Source organism: Pleurodeles waltl, chromosome 4_1 (genome assembly GCF_031143425.1).
Source record: "Pleurodeles waltl isolate 20211129_DDA chromosome 4_1, aPleWal1.hap1.20221129, whole genome shotgun sequence".
Classification (NCBI taxonomy): Eukaryota; Metazoa; Chordata; class Amphibia; order Caudata; family Salamandridae; genus Pleurodeles; species Pleurodeles waltl.
The window spans coordinates 559,120,623-559,144,609 of NC_090442.1; positions in this window are offsets into that span (position 1 = coordinate 559,120,623).

Below are 23,987 nucleotides of genomic sequence, written 5' to 3' on the forward strand. Positions count from 1 at the left end.
AATGTTTTTAAAAGCAATGCATTTGCACTTTAGGAAACCTGTTGGGGTTTTCTGAACCTATGATTATTATGTATTCGCTTTGCACTATTTGAACTGGTGACAGAAAGCCATACAAAATACTTTCTAAACCAGATGTATTGTTGATAGAATGCACTTGCACCTGAATGATATAGGCCATGCGATATAACATCAGTATCATAAGAATAAGACAGTATTATGTCCAAAGGTAATGACCATATACCTGCTTTGTACTATTTTAATTGTTGATAGAATGTTGCACAAAGTGTCCACTGAATCTGATATACTGTTTATTGAATGCATTAGCACTCTAACAATATGGCCAATGTGAAAAGTTATGAGTGATTTAACCCCTTCGCTGCCAGGCCTTTTCCCCCTCCTGTGCCGAGCCTTTTTTTGGCTATTTGGAGCAGTTCACGCTTAGGCCCTCATAACTTTTTGTTCACATAAGCTACCCACGCTAAATTTGCGTCCTTTTTTTCCAACATCCTAGGGATTCTAGAGGTACCCAGACTTTGTGGGTTCCCCAGAAGGAGGCCAAGAAATTAGCCAAAAAACAGTGAAAATTTCGTTTTTTTCCAAAAAATTGGAAAAATGGGCTGCAGAAGAAGGCTTGTGGTTTTTTCCCTGAAAAGGGCATCAACAAAGGGTTTGCAGTGATAAAATCACCAGCTTCCTAGCTTTCAGGAACAGGCAGACTTGAATCAGAAAACCCAATTTTTCAACACAATTTTGGCATTTTATGGGGACATACCCCATTTTTACGATTTTTTGTGCTTTCAGCCTCCTTCCAGTCAGTGACAGAAATGGGCATGAAACCAATGCTGGGTCCCAGAAACCGCAACATTTTTGAAAAGTATATAAAAATATGAATTCAGCAAGGGGTAATTTGTGTAGATCCTACAAGGGTTTCCTACAGAAAATAACAACTGAAAAAGAAAAATATTGAAATTGAGGTGAAAAAAACATCAATTTTTCTCTACGTTTTACTCTGTAACTTTTTCCAGCAATGTCAGATTTTCGAAAGCAATATACCGTTACGTCTGCTGGACTCTTTTGGTTGCGGGGATATATAGGGCTTATAGGTTCATCAAGAACTCTAGGTACCCAGAGCCAATAAATGACCTGCACCCTGCAGTGGGTTTTCAATCTATGCCGGGTATACAGCAATTCATTTGCTGAAATATAAAGAGTAAAAAATAGCTATCAAGAAAACCTTTGTATTTCCAAAATGGGCACAAGATAAGGTGTTGAGAAGCAGTGGTTATTTGCACATCTCTGAATTCCGGGATGCCCATACTAGCATGTGAATTACAGGGCATTTCTCAAATAGACTTCTTTTTTACACACTGTCTTACATTTGGAAGGAAAAAATGTAGAGAAAGACAAGGGGCAATAACACTTGTTTTGCTATTCTATGTTCCCCCAAGTCTCCCGATAAAAATTATACCTCACTTGTGTGGGTAGGCCTAGCGCCCGCGACAGGATATGCCCCAAAACACAACGTGGGCACATCACAGAAAACAGAGCTGTTTTTAGCAAAGTGACTACCTGTAGATTTTGGCCTGTAGCTCAGCCGCCACCTAGGGAAACCTACCAAACCTGTGCATTTCTGAAAACTAGAGACCTAGGGGAATCCAAGATGGGGTGGCTTGTGTGGTTAGGACCAGGTTCTGTTACCCAGAATCCTTTGCAAACCTCAAAATTTGGCTAAAAAAACACATGTTCCTCATATTTCTGTGGCAGAAAGTTCTGGAATCTGAGAGGAGCCACAAATTTCCTTCCACCCAGCGTTCCCCCACGTCTCCCGATAAAAATGATACCTCACTTGTGTGGGTAGCCCTAGCGTCGGCGACAGAAAACGCCCCAAAGCGCAACGTGGACACATCCAAATTTGAGAAGGAAAACAGAGGTGTTTTTTGCAAAGCGCCTACCTGTAGATTTTGGCCTGTAGCTCAGCCGCCACCTAGGGAAACCTACTAAACCTGTGCATTTCTGAAAACTAGAGACCTAGGGGAATCCAAGATGGGGTGACTTGTGTGGCTCGGACCAGGTTCTGTTACCCAGAATACTTTACAAACCTCAAAATTTGGCTAAAAAAACACATGTTCCTCACATTTCTGTGGCAGAAAGTTCTGGAATCTGAGAGGAGCCACGAATTTCCTTCCACCCAGCGTTCCCCCACGTCTCCCGATAAAAATGATACCTCACTTGTGTGGGTAGGCCTAGCGCCTGTGACAGGAAATGCCCCAAAGCGCAACATGGACACAGCCAAATTGGTGAAGGAAAACAGAGGTGTTTTTGCAAAGTGCCTACCTGTAGATTTTGGCCTGTAGCTCAGCCGCCACCTAGGGAAACCTACCAAACCTGTGCATTTCTGCAAACTAGAGACCTAGGGGAATCCAAGATGGGGTGACTTGTGTGGCTCGGACCAGGTTCTGTTACCCAGAATCCTTTGCAAACCTCTAAATTTGGCTAAAAAAACACATGTTCCTCACATTTCTGTGGCAGAAAGTTCTGGAATCTGAGAGGAGCCACGAATTTCCTTCCACCCAGCGTTCCCCCATGTCTCCCGATAAAAATGATACCTCACTTGTGTGGGTAGGCCTAGCGCCCGTGACAGGAAATGCCCCAAAGCGCAACGTGGACACAGCCAAATTGGTGAAGGAAAACAGAGGTGTTTTTTGCAAAGTGCCTACCTGTAGATTTTGGCCTGTAGCTCAGCCGCCACCTAGGGAAACCTACCAAACCTGTGCATTTCTGAAAACTAGAGACCTAGGGGAATCCAAGTTGGGGTGACTTGTGTGGCTCGGACCAGGTTCTGTTACCCAGAATCCTTTGCAAACCTCAAAATTTTGCTAAAAAAACACATGTTCCTCACATTTCTGTCGCAGAAAGTTCTGGAATCTGAGAGGAGCTACGAATTTCCTTCCACCCAGCGTTCCCCCACATCTCCCGATAAAAATGATACCTCACTTGTGTGGGTAGGCCTAGCGCCCGTGACAGGAAATGCCCCAAAGCGCAACGTGGACACAGCCAAATTGGTGAAGGAAAACAGAGGTGTTTTTTGCAAAGTGCCTACCTGTAGATTTTGGCCTGTAGCTCAGCCGCCACCTAGGGAAACCTACCAAACCTGTGCATTTCTGAAAACTAGAGACCTAGGGGAATCCAAGATGGGGTGACTTGTGTGGCTCGGACCAGGTTCTGTTACCCAGAATCCTTTGCAAATCTCAAAATTTGGCTAAAAACACACATGTTCCTCACATTTCTGTGGAAGAAAGTTCTGGAATCTGAGAGGAGCCACGAATTTCCTTCCACCCAGCGTTCCCCCACGTCTCCCGATAAAAATGATACCTCACTTGTGTGGGTAGGCCTAGCGCCCGTGACAGGAAATGCCCCAAAGCGCAACGTGGACACAGCCAAATTGGTGAAGGAAAACAGAGGTGTTTTTTGCAAAGTGCCTACCTGTAGATTTTGGCCTGTAGCTCAGCCGCCACCTAGGGAAACCTACCAAACCTGTGCATTTCTGAAAACTAGAGACCTAGGGGAATCCAAGATGGGGTGACTTGTGTGGCTCGGACCAGGTTCTGTTACCCAGAATCCTTTGCAAACTTCAAAATTTGGCTAACAAAACACATGTTCCTCACATTTCTGTGGCAGAAAGTTCTGGAATCTGAGAGGAGCCACGAATTTCTTTCCACCCAGCGTTCCCCCATGTCTCCCGATAAAAATGATACCTCACTTGTGTGGGTAGGCCTAGCGCCCGTGACAGGAAATGCCCCAAAGCGCAACGTGCACACAGCCAAATTGGTGAAGGAAAACAGAGGTGTTTTTTGCAAAGTGCCTACCTGTAGATTTTGGCCTGTAGCTCAGCCGCCACCTAAGGAAACCTACCAAACCTGTGCATTTCTGAAAACTAGAGACCTAGGGGAATCCAAGATGGGGTGACTTGTGTGGCTCGGACCAGGGTCTGTTACACAGAATCCTTTGCAAACCTCAAAATTTGGCTAAAAAAACACATGTTCCTCACATTTCTGTGGCAGAAAGTTCTGGAATCTGAGAGGAGCCACAAATTTCCTTCCACCCAGCATTCCCCCACGTCTCCCGATAAAAATGATACCTCAATTGTGTGGGTAGGCCTAGCGCCCGCGACAGGAAATGCCCCAAAGCGCAACGTGGACACATCACAGAAAACAGACCTGTTTTTAGCAAAGTGCCTACCTGTAGATTTGGGCCTGTAGCTCAGCCGCCACCTAGGGAAACCTACCAAACCTGTGCATTTCTGAAAACTAGAGACCTAGGGGAATCCAAGATGGGGTGACTTGTGTGGCTCGGACCAGGTTCTGTTACCCAGAATCCTTTGCAAACCTCAAAATTTGGCTAAAAAAACTCATGTTCCTCACATTTCTGTGGCAGAACGTTCTGGAATCTGAGAGGAGCCACGAATTTCCTTCCACCCAGCGTTCCCCCATGTCTCCCGATAAAAATGATACCTCACTTGTGTGGGTAGTCCTAGCGCCCGTGACAGGATATGCCCCAAAACGCAATGTGGACACATCACATTTTTTCATTGAAAACTGTGCCTACCTGTAGTTTTGGCCTCTAGCTAAGCCGGCACCTAGGGAAACCTACCAAACCTGTGCATTTCTGAAAACTAGAGACCTAGGGGAATCCAAGATGGGGTGACTTGTGTGGCTCGGACCAGGTTCTGTTACCCAGAATCCTTTGCAAACCTCAAATTCTGTCTAAAAAAACACATTTTCCACACATTTCGGTGACAGAAAGTTCTGGAATCTGAGTGGAGCCACAAATTTCCTTCCACCCAGCGTTCCCCCAAGTCTCCCGATAAAAATGATACCTCACTTGTGTGGGTGGGCCAGGTGCCTGCAACAGAATAAGGCCCAAAACTTGTAGAGATAGAGGGGATAGCACAGCAAGTTTATAAGGACATATTCTTTTATACATCTTTAGACTGACTCTGCTTTGGGGACCCACATAAGTGAGGTGTCATTTTACTTGGGAGGCTGAGGGGAACACTGGGGAGTAGGAATTTTGTACTGGAGTGGTGATCCTACGAAGAAAAGTAAGGAAAATATGCTTTTTTAAGCACATTTTGAGGTTTACAGAGGAGTCTGGGTAAGAAAATGTTGGGGGATCCACGTAAGCCACACCTCCCTGGACTCCTTGGGGTGTCTAGTTTTATAAAATGTGTGGGTTTGGTAGGTTTCCCTAGATGAAGGCCGCACACAGGACCAAAAACATAGATGCCCTCTCCCCCCCAAACACAGGTAGTTTTGTAATATATCGTTTTGATGTGCCCACATACGTCCGTGATGTGCCAAACACTAAAATTTTGAAAAGAAACACAGTTAGGTTATGTGAAAAAGACCCCTCACCCACCAACCAAGTTGGTGGCATGCTTCATCATCGGGGTCCCACCTGAGGCACCTAGCGTGTCACAGGTGTGCTGCGACGCCTGATTACAGCGGAGCAGGATTTGTCATTTTTACCACACATACTGGTTGGATTTGGCACGAGGGTGAGTGATGGTTCAGTGGATCAAATTTTACTAACACGAGCTTTCACAAAAATGAAATGCACTGTTAGTAACTGAAAGGCAACAAACTGAACCAATGACTCACAGCTCGTGAGCTGTAAAGCCGCGACAAGGCACCAACCGCTTTACAGTCCATTCACACAACTTTCATACATGACACACACAAGGCCATTCACACCGCCAGCCACGGGCCCAGCACATTACAACACTCACATCGACAGACAGCACCACTCAAGGGCCCATCACTTACATACGCCCACATGCCTGATACAACAATCACACCAGCTGATGGGAGTGTGTGGACTGGTGTTTGGCTGGCAGTGTGTTGCAGTAGCCAACAGCAAGTCAATATGTACACTCTCAGCCAAGCCCCACTCCACCCACAATGGCATCATTTCTTTTTTTTTTTTTTAACAGAGGAACCCCTAACTAAGTAGAAAGAATTACAAAACTACAAACACAAAAGCTCTAACTAAGAACATGACAGAAATGCTAACCATGAAACTAAACACATGAAAATACAAAACAGACATGAGTTTACACTCATGGTTGTTCCCAGAAATTCTTCTGGGTGTGGTAATTCTTAAAACAAGCACCGACACACAGCCCAGGCTTTGAAGGACAATCTGGGCAGTACATTCGAGTCTCCCTCCGGATACCTCTTCGAAAACACACTCTACATTTCTTAGCTGGAAAGTCTTTTTTGGGTGTGGGAGGAATGTGCTCAGCAAAGTGGCGATCTTTCAATCTAGCCACATCCTCCACCACTGCTCCTCTAGGAACTCTGGCCTGTTCCACCACAATAAGGCTCTCTATCACTGACTCCTGAAATTTCTCAAATGTCATCTTTGACTCTGGAGACCTATCCCTAAACACAATAAAAGCATTGAAGGTTGCTAAGTGGAAGAGGTGAAGTGCTAACTTCTTATACCAAACGTAAGACTTACGAATAGCAGTATAAGGTTCCAACCTCTGGTCAACTCTATCTACACCTCCCATGTGCTTATTATAATCTAAAATGCACACAGGTTTGCGCACTTCAGCAACCTGGCCCCAAACAGTCACAGGGGAAGTACTCTCATCATGGATGGTACTTAGCATGTAGACATCCCTCTTGTCTGAAAATTTCAAAGCTAGCAGCTCCTCGTTCCGCAAGGCACAGCACTGTCCTCTCTCAAGTTTTTTACAGACAAGCTCCCTTGGATAGCCTTTCCGGTTAGAATGGATTGTGCCACAAGCAACTGTGTCCACTCTAAACAATTCCTTGAACAATTGCACACCAGTGTAGAAGTTATCTACATACAAATGGTGACCTTTGTTGAACAGTCGTCTACCAAGATCCCACACAATTTTCTCAGTAACTCCAAAAGTGGGAGGACAACCACGGGGGTCAATATTGGAATCCCTACCAGTGTACACACGGAAACTATACACATATCCTGTCCTACTTTCAGACAGCACATACAATTTAATTCCATATCGTGCCCTTTTGCTAGGAATGTACTGCCTAAAAAACAAACGACCCTTGAAGAGGACCAAAGACTCGTCCACACTTAACTCTTTGCCTGGAACATAGACCTCCGAAAACCGATCTACAAAATGATCAAGGACAGGCCTAATCTTAAAAAGACGGTCAGAATCTGGGTGATCTTGTGGCAAGGCTAAAGCATTGTCAACAAAATGCAGCATCCTAAGAAGAAGCAAATACCGATTACGACTCATGGTCGCTGGAAATATAGCTGTTGCCATCAAGGGACTAGTAGACCAATAAGAAGCCAGTGACGGCTTCCTTATCAACCCCATCAAAAAAGTCAAACCCAAAAACTTTTTTAACTCCTCCAAATTTGTGGGAATCCACTGGGCAGCTCTAGAGTGTGGCCTAAGTCTAGCAGCGTTGTCCTTCAAATGCTGCTCCGCATACAAATTAGTCTGCTCAACAATCTCTTCCAAAAACACATCATCCATGAATAACTCAAAGAAATTGATAGGCATAAAGTTCTCTGTATTGGCGTTACACCCCGGGAGACCAGTAAAGGCAGGCAACTCTGGCTGCTCCATGTTTGGGTCAACCCAGACATCAGGTCTTATAACGGGAAACCTTTCATCCCCAGGTTGCTGCACTATTGGCATATCAATGTCCTCCTCTAAAACAGGCCCTTCATCTGCACTGAGTGTGGCTTCATCATCAGAAGATTCCCCTGCAAGAGAAACATCACTGCCAGAATCTCTGACTTCCTCCTCTGCCTCAGATGCAGAGTCCGTCTCATAGTCATGATCAGACTGTGACTCAAAAAACATACCAACCACCTGCTGAGCGGTCATCCTGCGGCTAGCCATGATCTCTCCTGCTAAAATTAACTGGACAAATTCACCACCAACAACCAGCACTGTGTAAGACAAGTAACAAAGTGTAGCTTTGTTAGTAAGAGTTATAAACTCAAAAACTATACCGCTCACTTGCCTGAAAAAGCTTGATTCACCAGCTACTACACAGCAATCACCAATGATATCCCACTAAAAATAAAGAAAGAAAGACAAATTAGAAATAAGACAAAACAAATATCATTGTGCACAAACCTAAGGACAATTTCACACACAATCCTGCATTCAGTACACCCCCTACAAACATGTCATTCATGCATGGCAACAATACTCCTTTGGAGAAAATTGTTTTTACTTACCTAAAACATGCAACTGTGCAAACTGCAGGTCAACCACCGCCAAAACCGCAAGGAGCCACAGCAAATAAAGCAAAAGCTTTGAACTAGAACAAAAAGGAAGAAAACATTTTTTATCACAAATGCAAAGACTTCTTCAGTTGACAAACACCCCACCATCAAACATTTAGAAATTGGTGCCTAAGTGGATTTTGCCATAGGGGCAGATGGGCCTACTAATAAAATAGGCCTGTCTACCCCAAGGAAGCCAGAAAATACCTATAGTAGTGTGTCCCCATGGAGAGCGACCCTTGCCAAAGGGGACAGCCCAAAAAAATTAAAAAAAAGACACACACAACACTATCCCTGGTGCCTAAGTGGCTTCTACCCCCCTTGGGGGAAGGTGGGCCTAACAAAATAGGCCCATCTGCCCCCAGGGGGTGTAGAAATGGGCAACAGGTCAATGCCCCCCTTGGGGGGGCGCCCCGTGACCAAGGGGACGCCCCCCCCACAAAAATAAACAAATAAAAAAAAAACCCTGGCATTCTAGTAGTTTCTGCCCCCCTTGGGGGCAGACCAGCCTAAAAATAATAGGCTGATCTGTCTCCAAGGGGTGCAGAAATGGCCTGGGTACATGTGCCCCCAAAGTGGGGGGCGACCCTTGCCCAAGGCCCCCCCCATCCACTAACACACACACACACACTATCCCTGGTGTCTAAGTGGCTTCTGCCCCCCTTGGGGGCAGGTGGGCCTAAGAAAATAGGCCCATCTGCCCCCAGGGGGTGTAGAAATGGGCAACAGGTCAATGCCCCACTTGGGGGGGCGCCCCGTGACCAAGGGGAAGCCCCCCCACAAAAATAAACAAATAAAAAAAAATCCCTGGCGTTCTAGTAGTTTCTGCCCCCTTTGGGGGCAGACCAGCCTAAAAATAATAGGCTGATCTGTCTCCAAGGGGTGCAGAAATGACCTGGGTACATGTGCCCCCAAAGTGGGGGGCGACCCTTGCCCAAGGCCCCCCCCATCCACTAACACACACACACACACACACTATCCCTGGTGTCTAAGTGGCTTCTGCCCCCCTTGGGGGCAGGTGGGCCTAACAAAATAGGCCCATCTGCCCCCAGGGGGTGTAGAAATGGCCAACAGGTCAATGCCTCCCTTGGGGGGGCGCCCCGTGACCAAGGGGACGCCCCCCCCACAAAAATAAACAAATAAAAAAAAATCCCTGGCGTTCTAGTAGTTTCTGCCCCCCTTGGGGGCAGACCAGCCTAAAAATAATAGGCTGATTTGTGTCCAAGGGGTGCAGAAATGGCCTGGGTACATGTGCCCCCAAAGTGGGGGGCGACCCTTGCCCAAGGCCCCCCCCATCCACTAACACACACACACACACACACTATCCCTGGTGTCTAAGTGGCTTCTGCCCCCCTTGGGGGCAGGTGGGCCTAAGAAAATAGGCCCATCTGCCCCCAGGGGGTGTAGAAATGGCCAACAGGTCAATGCCTCCCTTGGGGGGGTGCCCCGTGACCAAGGGGACGCCCCCCCACAAAAATAAACAAATAAAAAAAAAACCCTGGCGTTCTAGTAGTTTCTGCCCCCCTTGGGGGCAGACCAGCCTAAAAATAATAGGCTGATCTGTCTCCAAGGGGTGCAGAAATGGCCTGGGTACATGTGCCCCCAAAGTGGGGGGCGACCCTTGCCCAAGGCCCTCCCCATCCACTTACACACACACACACACACACACACACTATCCCTGGTGTCTAAGTGGCTTCTGCCCCCCTTGGGGGCAGGTGGGCCTAAGAAAATAGGCCCATCTGCCCCCAGGGGGTGTAGAAATGGGCAACAGGTCAATTCCCCCCTTGGGGGGGCGCCCCGTGACCAAGGGGACTCCCCCCCACAAAAATAAACAAATAAAAAAAAATCCCTGGCGTTCTAGTAGTTTCTGCCCCCCTTGGAGGCAGACCAGCCTAAAAATAATAGGCTGATCTGTCTCCAAGGGGTGCAGAAATGGCCTGGGTACATGTGCCCCCAAAGTGGGGGGCGACCCTTGCCCAAGGCCCCCCCATCCACTAACACACACACACACTATCCCTGGTGTCTAAGTGGCTTCTGCCCCCCTTGGGGGCAGGTGGGCCTAAGAAAATAGGCCCATCTGCCCCCAGGGGGTGTAGAAATGGGCAACAGGTCAATGCCCCCCTTGGGGGGCGCCCCGTGACCAAGGGGACGCCACCCCCAAAAAATAAACAAATAAAAAAAAATCCCTGGCGTTCTAGTAGTTTCTGCCCCCCTTGGGGGCAGACCAGCCTAAAAATAATAGGCTGATCTGTCTCCAAGGGGTGCAGAAATGGCCTGGGTACATATGCCCCCAAAGTGGGGGGCGACCCTTGCCCAAGGCCCCCCCCATCCACTAACACACACACACACACACACTATCCCTGGTGTCTAAGTGGCTTCTGCCCCCCTTGGGGGCAGGTGGGCCTACAAAAATAGGCCCATCTGCCCCCGGGGGGGCAGAAATGGCCAACAGGTCAATGCCCCCCTTGGGGGGGGCGCCCCGTGCCCAAGGGGACGCCCCCCCACAAAAATAAACAGATAAAAAAAAATCCCTGGCGTTCCAGTGGTGTCTGCCCCCCTTGGGGCAGATCAGCCTAAAAATAATAGGCTGATCTGCCCTCAAGGGGGGCAGAAATGGCCCTAAAAGACATGCCCCCCAAAGGGGAGCGACCCTTGCCCAAGGGGGCGCCCCCCCATCCACTACACACACAATTCCTGGTGCCTAAGTGGCTTCTGCCCCCCTTGGGGGCAGATGGACCTAAAAAAAATAGGCCGATTTGCCCCCAAGGGGGGCAGGAAAGGCCAACAGTTCTCTTCCCCCTTGGGGGGGGGCGCCCCTTGCCCAAGGGGGCACCCCCCCACATAAATACACATAAAAATAAAAAAAACCTGGTGATCTAGTGTTTTCTGCCCCCCTTGGGGGCAGATCTGGCTAAAAAGTAGCCAATCTGCCCTCAAGGGGGGCAGAAATGTCCCTAAAAGACATGCCCCCCAAAGGGGAGCGACCCTTGCCCAAGGGGGCGCCCCTCCATCCACTACACACACAATCCCTGGTGCCTAAGTGGCTTCTGCCCCCCTTGGGGGCTGATGGACCTAAAAAAAATAGGCCGATCTGCCCCCAAGGGGGGCAGAAAAGGCCAACAGTTCTCTGCCCCCTTGGGGGGGGGCGCCCCTTGCCCAAGGGGGCACCCCCCCACACATAAATGCACATACCAATATAAATCCCTGGTGATCTAGTGTTTTCTGCCCCCCTTGGGGGCAGATCTGGCTAAAAAGTAGCCAGATCTGCCCCCAAGGGGGGCAGAAATGGCCGTAGTAATTGCCCCCTAAAGGGGAGCGACCCTTGCCCAAGGGGCCGCTCCCCGCGTGCCAAAAACAGGAAACAACAACAAAAAAAACAAATCCCTGGTGTCTAGTGGGCATTCCTGCTGCCCGATCGCAATGCGATCGGGCAGCAGGAATGCTCAAAGAGACACCGGGGAAAAGGAAAAGCCTTTCCTTTTCCCCGGTGCCTCTTTAGCCCCAACCCCCCACCCACCGGGAAGAGGAACTCACCTCTTCTCTCATCGCGCACAGGAAGCAAATGGCTTCCTGTGCGGCGAGGATCCCATAATGAAGTCAGCGCACGATCGCGCGCTGACGTCATTATGGGGGGGTCGGGGGTTGAAGGGGAAGGGCTTCCCCTTCCATCCCTGACTTTGGGGGGGGGGGAAGCACACAGAGGGAGCAAGAGCGCTCCCTCTGGGCTGTGTGCCGAGGAAGTAGTGGTTTCGTCCTCGGCACAGCAGCACTGTGCCGCGGGACGTAACCACTACGTCCGCGGCACAGAAGGGGTTAAGGAAAAGAGAGGGTAATGTCCGAAGACAGTGCTGCTAGAACAATGCATTTGCACTTTAGAGATCTCTGGCTGGGATTGGATTCATAAGAAGCAGGATATTTGTTTTGAACTAGTTTTAATTGCAAATAGAATGTTGCACAAAACACTTTTGAATGATATTTCTTGTGAATAAGCACACATTAGCACTTAGGGCCTGATTCTAACTTTGGAGGACGGTGTTAAACCGTCCCAAAAGTGGCGGATATACCACCTACCGTATTACGAGTCCATTATATCCTATGGAACTCGTAATACGGTAGGTGGTATATCCGCCACTTTTGGGACGTTTTAACACCGTCCTCCAAAGTTAGAATCAGGCCCACAGTGTAGGGTGACTTAAGATGTTCTTTTGTATGTAAGATATCATAGGAAGAGGATACATTTGTTGTAATTTTTCTCATGAAGTCTATGGATGTTTTTTGATCCGTTCTAAAAATTTGTTCCCTAGCATTGCTTCTATGGAATTCTGAGCTTAGTGATAGAGACTGTGGGGGTCATTCAGACCTTGGCGGACGGCGGAGGCCATCCGCCAAGGTACCGCCGACAAATGACCGCACCGCGGTCAAAAGACTGCGGCGGCCATTCAAACATTTCCGCTGGGCCGGCGGGCGCTCTCCAAAAGAGCGCCCGCCGGCCCAGCGGAAATGCCCCTGCAACGAGGACGCTGGCTCAGAATTGAGCCGGCGTAGTTGCAGGGGTGCGACTGGTGCAGTTGCACCCGTCGCGTATTTCAGTGTCTGCAAAGCAGACACTGAAATACTTTGTGGGGCCCTCAGGGGCCCCGCGGCACCCCCTACCGCCATCCTGTTCATGGCGGGTTTCCCGCCATGAACAGGATGGCGGTAGGGGGTGTCTGAATCCCCATGGCAGCGGAGCGCGCTCCGCCGCCATGGAGGATTCAATGGGGCAGCGGTAAACCGGCGGGAGACCGCCGGTTTACCCTTTCTGACCGCAGCTGAACCGCCGTGGTCAGAATGCCCTTGGGAGCACCGCCAGCCTGTTGGCGGTGCTCCCGTGGTCGGTGACCCTGGCGGTCACCGGCCGCCAGGGTCAGAATGACCCCCTGTATCTCAGTGACAATTAAGCTCTTTCCCCCAGATAAAGACTGTGGTGTGGAGGTAAACAAAATATATAATAAAAGTTGTTAGTACTTTACCAATAATTTAAGGGAAAAGTGGTAGGTTTTGATTGTCTAACTAGCCAGAATGGTCACCTTTTTGGAACAGAGCCATACAAATGTGGAGTTAGTTAGAAGGTGGGGCTAATGGAGAACATGGTAAAATCAGTAGACCATGTGCAGTACTCTGTTTTAGGGTGGACCAGTGATTGGGATTCAAATAGCCAGTGTAAGGGAAACATAGTAAAACTATTATAGGAGAGATCACATAACTGTACACGAAATATGATAATTAGTACTTTACCAAATATATATAGAAAAATAAAGAAATAAAAAGGAAAGGAATATAAATTTTAAAAAGAAAGAAAAAGTTGATAAAAGAAAAATTAAACTAAGATGCAAATGACCAAGAACAGAAAACAACAAAATGTTAATAAGAATCTTGTGAAAATATTCCTACCTTTCATGACCACTGAAGAGAGACAATTTAGTGATCTCACGATAAGATGGTTAGCGGTCTAGTGCTTGTAGTATTTTAATAGGTGAAGTGTGGAATCTCAGGTGTTAAATATAGTCTGGTATTGTATAACACCATGGGCAGTTGAAAGCTCCATGCCGAAATGTTTTGCCATATTTCCTGTGTGCAGCTTGCACTTTAAGGAGTGATGAAATTAAATTTCTAATTTTTGACTTGGTTGTGCCGTGGTTATTCTATGGCATTTGACCCAGGGAAGGACTGGGAGGCTTTCGTGGGATAGCACAACAAACAATATATATATATGTATATATATATATATATATATATATATATATATATATATATATATATATATATATATATATATATATATATATATATATATATGTGTGAATCTTTTTTTCTTAAAACCAACAGTTACATGGACGTTATAGTTAGGTTCTCAAGTTACATGCACAAAACCATAGAAATTCAGCTGTTATAGTTGGAGTTATTTGAAGTAACCATAACTCATGCCCTAAGGTAACTATAACTCACCTGTCATTGATGACATCACTGATGACATCATCCAAGCTCCTTTTTCGATATATTGCTGTATAAATTGCTCTGGGTTTACACAAAGGATAGTTCACATTGGTTTACACGAAGGATAGTTCACATTAACCATCAACCGCTGTTATATGGGAAACCCCTCATTGAGTACGCTACTCAATCTGTATATTTTTCATAGAAAGCCAAAATAGTAAATGCCAACCTAAGCAGTAGCTTTTTCTTAACATCTCAACATTTTTTCTACATTTTTCTCCTCTTTGTTTTGAAGGGGATACTTTTTTTCACTCTAGTTTCTTTTATTCTTCTATAACAAAAAAATACATAATTTATTTGATCTTGCGAGTCTATTGTGAGATCGTAAGATTTATTTTTAATTCACATAATGTACACTCTACTTCAATGCACTACTTACAACTTTTACTTCCTTCTCCTAGAATGTTAGGAAAAAGTGACCACTCCTGTCCACTCTTTTCACAGTATGGCAGCAGTATATAGTAAGTTGTAAGCAGAGACTTGACTCTTCAAAAACACCTCACAGCAAAATACCCACTTTATATAGTAGATTATGATATTGACTGAATTTCATCAGGACCTCTCCCGAGGACAACAAGGATGCACTATACTGTGTGGGGAAGGACTAACCTCAGCACTGAGAACCCTCTCTTGAATGAATAGTGTGTGTACTAGGGTGTAGGAAGAAACTGGCGTCTACAATGAGACCTCCCTCAAATCACAGGTGTCCATATTCGGGTGTGTGGAGTTCCTGACTTCTCCACTGAGAGCTCTCTCTTTGATGGCGGGTGTGTGTAATAGGGCATAGGGAGGGGATGGCAAGCATACAGACTAAGATATAGATATACTATGGGGTCATTTCAGACATCTTCCCAGAGTAACACATGTGCGAAATAGGCTGTGGGTAGAGACTGCTTTCTCTGCTCATACCTCTCTTTACGATAATGAATGTCATTATTGGAGTGTAAAATGGAGTATCCTCTCTGTTGACTGTGTCTTGGACAACCATTATGCAAATTTGAATGTAAGGACACACTCACCTCTCTCTCAGACACTTCTTTATGGGGACAGGCATGTGTAGAAAGGTGTACACAAAGACAGACCTCTGCGCTCCAACCTCTCTCCTGAGTGACAAGCATATATACTAAGATAGCAGTGCTTGGTATACTTTGAGGATGCAGTTGTTTCTGTACCAGCACTCTCTTGCATAAAAATCTTTATGCTACAGTGGGAAGAGTCACTAATCTCTCTATAGTACTTTACATATATATCAAACAGCACAGTTACAGTTCTTGAGGATGGAACTGCACTTTAAGTCAACATTGCAAGACAGTACTAATATCAAAATCTTTAAAATCTTTAAGGAAAGAACTCAGTAGTAGGTTAAAACCTTTCATTACGTAAAAACAATTTAACAACATTACAAATAACAGCAACAACATTAACAAACTACAACTCTAAAACAAACAAAACAACACAATTAATCAATCTATAACATTTCCCCACATTCCAGCACCAACACTCCCAATCCTTTTGCTTAATTTGCCTATTGGATTTTGATATACATAAATCTTTTCTTTCCTTTCTTTCAGCCACCTTAGCCTATCAAAAATATCTGTTTTAATAGGCTTTTTCTGGCAGGCTAGGTAGTAAAGGGGTAAGAAACTAACATACAATTTGCAAGAAAGTGTTCACCTGGGAAATTATTAACAACATTTTCAACATTCCTCACCTCTTTGTTTTGAAGGAGTTCTTGTTTTTACTCCCAGTTTAGTGCTTATGTGCTGTCCCTTTTTAAAAAAATGCAAAAAGCTACACATGTGAAAAGAAAATACAGTTGATTAAAATGTTACTTGAAACAGCTCATTTCGGAGCAATCTTATACTTTAATTGTGCATGTTGTTTGTACTATGGCCCCTTTTGTTAGACACAATCAGTGTGTTACACCATTACAGAAATCTACACTTGCTGAAGCAGATAACAACCCTTCTTTTCTAAATTAGCACTTTTTTGCTGCTTAAGTAAGCAGGTCATTCAAAAGTAGAGTCAGAAACACTGCCTCTTTTACTTACAAATGCATACAGATTGAGCATTTCTTTTTTAACATCTAATACTTGGTGATATCTCTACACATTCTAAAGTCGACCTCTAAAAATCTATATTAATAAATATGCTTCTATACAAACAGTTTTTGACTTTCTAAACCTTGTGTAGAATACATTTACCAACAGTAGTGCACTCACTCATTCTTCTCAACAAAGTTCATAAAGTATGTTTTTAATTACCCAAAATTAAAACAGTTTTTTCTTTACAGCTGAAGACACCAGTCTGTCTCAGTTCCAAATTCAGTCACTTCTGCTAAGCACAACTCCAGTAGGCTTCCTTCTCCTTCAAATCACCATGAACCAACTGAGCTAACCCTGCTTCTACACCCAATCACATCACAGCATTTATTCAACCGTGTAATAAGAATGGAAACTATTGATGGAGCCTTGGCCCTTTTTTTTTATTTCCCAGCATACAATCTCACAAGATGCTAGCACGCTCACAAAACACCTCATGGCAGGTCTTGTAATTGTCCATGTCTATCTTGTGAGAGGCTCACAGAATCATAAAACACATTGTGGCAGGCTCAGTAATTTCCCCTCCGGTCTTGCAAGCTTCTCATGAGATCACATGTGTCCACACAGCAGGCTTCACTCCCAGAAGCTTGTGAGATATTCTTGTTAGAGTCTTGCCGAATCGCAACAGAATTGCAGGGAACTAGAAGTATGTGGGATAAAGTATCCTCTCCATTGAGGCCTATTTCTGACATGACAGGTGTGTGTAGTAGGGTATGGGGAGAGACTGGCCTCTCCAAACAGACCTCTGTCTTAGATGACACATGTACATAGTAATGTGTGTAGATGGACTGTAGATGGACTGTTCTTTCCAGAGAGACCCCTCTCTTGGATGATGGGTATACATAGTAGGGTGTGAGAAGAGACTAGTCTCTTCCCTCATACATGTCTTTTACATGAAAGGGTTGCGTAGCAGGGTACCTGCATGGACTGCCCTCTCTTTCCACACCTCTTTCTCAGATAACAGGAGTCCCTTGATGACTGGTTTGTGTAGTAGGGTGTATGGAGAGAGACTACCTCTCCATTAACTCTTCTTTCTCAGATAACAGGTGTCCTTATTAAGGGGTTTACCTACACTTACCTCGTCTGTCAGATCTCTGTCTCAAATGATGGCTGTTCATAGTGAGGGTTAGCATAGTTAGGAGCATGCATGGACTACCCTCCCTCTCCTTGCAGACCTCCCTATCAGATGATGGGAATGCATAGTAAGGTGTGTGGAGAGAGACTGGCTTCTCCTCTGAGAGCTCTCTTTAAGATGACAGGTGTGTGTGTAGTAGTGAGTGGAGAGGGACTGCCTTTTCCTGTCTCTCAGATGACAGGTGTGCGTAATAGGAGGTATACATGGATTGGCTTCTCCTGTCAGACCTCTCACTCGATGACAGGTGTTTGTAATAGGGTGTCTTATTGGACTGGCCTTTCCTTTCACACCTCTGTCCCTGATGATGGGTGTGCATAGTAATGTGTGGAGAATGACAGGCCTGTCCTTTCAGACCTCTCTCTCAGATGACAGGTGTGCATAGTAGTGTACGTGGAGAGAGACTGGCCATGATTTCACTGAAACCCAAGGTGTACCAAAGTGCTCTGGGCACCGAGGCAGACAGGAGAGGTATAATCGGAAATGGGAGGATCTCCCTTTTCATTGGTACCCATCCCTAGTGGATCCCTGCTTGGGGATCACTGGTGAAAGGCAGTCCCCAAGCAGGGATCCATCCACTAAACACCGGGGGGGTGGTAGTGGCCCCGTGGGCAAGGGCTTTTGCTCATCCTCTATTAATTTGGGCATATTCACCCCCAGGTGCAGATGGGGGCAATAGGCCCTGATATGCCCCCCCCCCCCCGGGCAGAAAGCCCACTAGGTACCAGGGATTTTTTTTTATTCATATGGGGGACAGGGCTAAACAGAATAGGCATTGCAATACCCACACCCCTTCCCCAAAAAATCAGCACGATCTTTCTCCTGCAGTAATCCCTAGTCTGCCCCTGGGGTGGCAGAAAGCCCACTAGACATCAGGAATTATTTGTATTCACCTCAGGAGGGGACTACCCAGAATGGGCATTGCAATGCCCCTGGCCCTACTAAGAAAAAAATCAGCACAGTCTTTCTCCCCCATATCAACCCCCAGGGGGGCAGAAAGCCCACTAGGCACCAAGGATTATTTCTGGTAGTCTAGGGGTAGGGGCTGCCCAGAATGGGCATGGCAATGCCCTCCCCCCCAAAATTAATGGACACAGTCTTTCTGCCCTCCTTGCGAGCAGATAGGGATTATAACCTCTGATCTGCACTCCAGGGTGGCCAAAATCCAACTAGACACCACAGAAGCATTTTATTTTATAAAGGAGGTGTTGGGGCTGGCCAACACCATGGGCATGGTTATGCCTCCCACCCCATCTGAAGTGGACAACAGTCTTTCTGCCCCCTATAGACTAAAGCATCTCATCCCAATAGCAAACAAAAGGACACTTTACTCTCTTGGGTTTTTATTTTTATAAATAGGCCAAGAGAGCTTAGCTAAGTACCAATATTGTCCAGCATGCAATGGTGAGCAGCTGCACTTTTTGAACTTGGGTACGCTGTCACCTGGAGAAACCTACGAGACCCAGAAACGTCAGAAAACTAATCATCTTTGGGAGTCCAGGGTAGTGAGTTTCACATCCACCCTACACCATTTTCTTACCCACAATGCCCTGCAAACCTCCAACTTTGCCTAAAATCACACATTTCCCTACATTTCTGTGATGGAAACAAAATCCCTACCACTCAGCATTGCCCCATCTGTACTGATAAAGATTCTGCCCCAATTGTATGGGTGGCTAAAGGAGAGTCAGCCTAAAAAGATATGGAAAAAACTGCCCTTTTGTACCCGCTTTCGTTCCCCCCCAATTTCGGCACATTTTTGGCCCTTTCCTGTTGCAGGCACTTGTCCCATCTACACAAGTGAGGTATAATTTTTATCAGGAGACTGAGGGGAACACTGGGTGGTTAGACATTTGTGCTAGTGCGATGACCCCACTCAGAAATGTGAGGAAAGTGAGATATTTTAGCTATATTTGAGGTTTGCATGGGTTTTTCTGTAAGAAAACATTGGGGGATCCATGCAAGCCTCACCTCCCTGGACTCCCCCAGGTGTCTTTTTTTGAGAAACGTCTGGATTTGGTAGGTTTCCCTAGATGGCCGCCGAGCCCAGGACCAAAAACGCATGTGCCCCCCTTCCAAAAATAGATTGTTTTGTAATAGATAATTTAGGTGTGTTAACAAAACGGTTTGGCCCCTTCTCTGTCGCGAGCACTTGGCCCACACGCACAAGTGAGGTAGCATTTTCATAGGCAGATCTGTGGAAAACTGGGTGGTGGGAAATTTGTGGCTCCCCTCACTTTCCAGAATTTTACATAACATAAATGTGAGGTAAATGTGTTTCTGGAGACACATTTCGAGGTTTGCTCAAGATTCTGGGGAACAAAAATGTACTTGTTTTCAAATTTCTATAGTAGGGCCCAAAAAACACAGCTACCCTCTTTGCAATAAACAGGTCAGTTGTGTTTACAAAAATATGTGTCCATGTTGGGTTTTGGGCCATTTCCTGTTGTGGGCTCCAAGCCTATCCACACAAGTGAGGTACCATTTTCATCAGGAGATTTAGGAGAATGCTGTGCAGAAGGAAGTTTGAGGGGTTGTGCAGATTCCAGAAGTTTCCATCACAGAAATGTGAGGAGAATGTGTTTTTGTAGTCAAGGTTTGAGCTTTGCAAGGGTTTCTGGGTTAAACAACCTGGTAAGAGCTACACAACTCACTACCTCCTAGATTCCGATAGGTGTCTAGTTTTTAAAAATGTACAGGTTTGTGAGGTTTCCATAGGTGCCAGCTGAGGTATGAGTCAAAAACCACAGCTACCTACTTTGCAAAAAAAGGGTCAGTTTCGCATGGAAAATTTGATGAATCCATGCTGAGTTTTGGGCTGTTTCCTGAAGCTGGCACTAAATCTACCCATACAAGTGAGGTACTATTTTCATCATAAGGCTTAGGAGAATGATAGTTGGTAAGACGTTTGTGGCTTTGTGCAGATTTCAAAAGTTTCCATCAAAGAAATATGAGAATAATGTGTTTGCAAGGCTTGAGATTTGCAAGGATTCTGTGTAAACCAACTTGGTGAGAGCCACACACGTCACCCCACCCTTGATTCCTCTAGGTGTTTAGTTTAAAAAAAATATAGGTTTGCTATGTTTCCCTAGGTGCCCACAGAGGAAGAGCTAAAAAACCACACCTACCCCCTTTGCAAAAAAGGGTCAGTTTTGCGTGGAAAAGTTTTATGAGTCCATGTTGCATTTTGGGCCGTTTCCTGTCACAGACACTAGGCCTACACACATTTAGGGGAGCACAGAATAGTAGAACAAGTGTTATTACCGATTGTCTTTCTCTGCGTTTGTGCATTCCAAACGTAACACAGCGTATAAGCAAAAAGTCATGTTGAAAAATGCCCTCTAATTCACATGCTATAATGGGTAACCTCAAATTCATGGATGTCCACATAACCACTGCTTCTTAGCTCCATATCTTGCACCCATTTCGGAACTACAAAGGTTTCATTGATACCTTATTTCCAGTCTTTATATTTTACCATATTAATGATTGTATGCCTGGCACACAATGAAAAACCATTGCAACGTGCAGCTCAGTTATTGGCAATGGGTACTAAGGGTTCTTGGTGAACCTACTAACCCTATATATACCTACAACATGAAGGGTCCAGCGGACGTGTATTGCTGTTGAAAATCAGCCATAGTTAGAAGAAGTTACAGATGAAAATTTAGATATAAATGACTGTTTTTATCAACTCAATTTCCATAACTTTTTATTTCAACTATTACTTTCTTTTGGAAAACCTTGTAGGATCTATACAAGTGACACCTTGCTGAATTTAGAAGTTTGTCTACTTTTCATAAATGTATGGCTTTTCAGAATAGACCATTGGTTTTGCATCCATTTGTACCAGAACTAGAAGGAGTTTGAAAGCACAAGAAATAAGAAACTTGGATGAGGCCATTTGCAGGGAAAAAAACAGACACTTTCTTGTTCAGTCTTTTTTCCAATTTTTCCCCCAAAAAACAAATGTAGCTGTTTTTTGGCTAATTTCTCATTCCTCTCCAGGGGAATCCACAAACCCTTGATACCTTTAGAATGCCCAGGATGCTGGAACAAATGATGCAAATTTTGCATGGATAGCTATGTGGACAAAAGGTTATTGGGAACTAAGCACAAGCTAGCCCAAATAGCCAAAAAAAGGCTTAGCATGGGGTTTGGGGTAGTTTTAGCAACAAAGGGGTTAATACCCCTTCCTACAGTATCAACTATGCAGACTATAGTCTATTCAAAGATCACCTACTCCTTTCTACTGTTCATGATCCCACAAGAGTCTCACAAGATCATAATTTTTTTGGGGAAAATACAAATTAGCTGTCTACTCATCACAGTACTTATCTCTTACAAACTTTTGTTCACAAACAATGACCACAATACGTATTCTTACTAATGGAGTGTATTTATAACTGATCTACCCTTTTTTACTATTCGTGATCTTGCAAGAGTCCTGCAAGACCGTAAGAATTAGTTAAAAAAGTATACTTTTATTTTCTTCACAGTACTTATCCCTTAGACGTCAACCAGAGGAGAATTACCCTTGAAAACCAACAAGGGACAGGGTAATATACAATGAAAAAACAGAAGGGGTTGCCTCGTTGTTTGTACATGTCTCTCAAACCACACCCTTTACTTGTAATCCTGGTATTCACACCCAATGTATACTATTCATTTGTTCATCAACAATGTAAATTTAGTATAATAATATATAAACACATTATAGCAATGTATTCTGTAAGCAAACAAAAACAACTCTATCACACTATATTATTACAGAAATATTCATTTATTTTTATATCTAACAATATGATTAATACCACACTAAAACCACAAACACATCTTTAAAAATAATTTTGATTCATTCTCATAACATAATTATGTCATTATGGTGCAGAATGCATCATACAATTTCTAAATCACATCATTTCAGCAATCTATTTGAAATTATCATTACTGATAAAGAATAAAAATAAAATTTAAAGCAATCAATCTGTGGACGCAGTGTTTCAGTGGTGTTCGAGCTGGTCTACCTCACCTTCATCAGGATATATCAATACAAATGCATTTAATTTTTCCCTGGTGTGTTGGTTTATTCAGACGGGGATTGTCCCTTCCGTCTATTAGGTACTGTTTTTAGAATCTTTAGATTAGGGATTCGTACTTCCAGTTATTTTTTTTTTTTTTAATACCACACTTTTTTTAGTCTCCTCTACATAAAGAAAGAGATAAACTTGGCTCAATGTTTTTGTACAGCACACCAGAGGAATCAAGACATTAAAATGTTTAAGACTTTTTCTTTCTTCAGTCAATTTATACACCCTTTTCTACTCTATATCCCAAGGGCCTATGTTTATCAGCATAATCATCAACTCCTTTGTGCTTCAGACATGTGCCTGTAGCATCATCCATACTCCTTGTGCAAGAGTTGTCCTAGGTTTACTTTAACTTGTGACCTAAGGTAACTATAACTCACACCCCCGCCGTGCACAGTTTTCTCAATAATTTGACTGCCAATGTTTTATTGATATTTTGAATGACGAATAAAAGTTGTCATGAGTGATGTAATATCTGGGGTAATTAGCAGTGCAGGGTGAGGGTGCAAGTTATAGTTACTTGAAATAACTCTAACTATAACTGGAGAACTTCTCTGGTTTTATGCGAGAAAATTCAGAACCTAACTATAATGTCCCTGTAAACTTTATTTTTATAAGTGAATTCCTAAAGTTTTTAAAAAAATTCTATTTCCTAACTATAACATCCCTGTAACCTTTGGTTTTTCAGTGAATGGCTGTTTTGTTTTTTAACATGAAGTAATATTCATTACTATACAGTACGTTAATCCAACTATCACCGTGCAGGGCCCTGCATGGCAGAGGTTGGACACAGGGCCTGGCCTGCAGCCAGGTCCTGCAATCAACCCCCCTAAGCAACCAACCTCACGTGGAGTTGCCTGTAGGGTCTGTCTCTCTGGGTGTGAGAATAGGTGTGAAAGGCTGTCTCTGGTATGAGAGTGGCTGTGAGAGTGTCTGTCTGGGTGTGAGAGTGCGTTTGAGAGTGGCCGATTGATAGATGAAAGATGCATTCATCTCCACAAAGGATTTTATATCGTTTTTCAATACTGAATCGCGAAGTAAACAGACTTGCTTTGCTTTCGCCAACCCAAGGAGTTAGGATCATTTATCCTTTCCAAAAGTGGAGCTTCAACTGGGAAACCTACTACGTTTATATTTGTAAGTACTTCCTGTTGAGGCTTAGTTTCTGTGAAATGAGCATCATGGCCAGAATGAATGTTCACCTGCTTGTTTATCCAACAATAGTCCTCCATTTTGCATTAAATGTCTATCTAACTGGAGCACATTTTACTGGTTAGTTAGTAGGTGCTACCTTGTTGAGTTATCGGGTTAATGGTCAGTGTG